We start from the raw sequence: 553 nt of genomic DNA on the forward strand, positions 1-553 counted from the left end.
GACCACTTACTTCAAAGCAGATAGGTGCCGGGGGGAAGGAGGAAGAGCAGGCCATTTGGGTCAGCAGGGCAGAGTTTGGGGAAGAGAAGGCTCTTGAAAGTTGCCTGTTTTTCCTCTCCCACTGGGTTTCTTAGGTAACGTTTTGACTTTTCTGACTTTTCTTCTCCCTGAGTGTCAGTCAAAGTCTCCGGCCTGAAGTCCCAGCATAGAATGTCCCTGCCTGCGAACTTCAAGACTCCTTGCCACCCTGGCGCGCTGCCTGCCTGGGCGGCGAGAACCAGCCGAGGGCTGCCAGTTCCCACAAGGGTGCCAGACGGTGCCCTCTTTCCCACCCCTTCCATTGTCCCAATCTGAAAATGGATGTTACTTCTGATTTAGTGTATTATCGCCGAAGAACGTACTTTAAAATGCAGCTCAGAAAAAATGCAAAGTGGGGAGGCGCTGGCCTTTGAGTGGTCAGGGAAGTGAATCAACATCAACGCATGGGGAAGGCAGCAGAGAAGGTGACCTCAGACTCCCAGAGCAGCCTGCAGTGAGGGTGCTTTGCCCCCCC

Source organism: Myotis brandtii, unplaced genomic scaffold, assembly GCF_000412655.1.
Source record: "Myotis brandtii unplaced genomic scaffold, ASM41265v1 scaffold327, whole genome shotgun sequence".
NCBI classification, from domain to species: domain Eukaryota; kingdom Metazoa; phylum Chordata; class Mammalia; order Chiroptera; family Vespertilionidae; genus Myotis; species Myotis brandtii.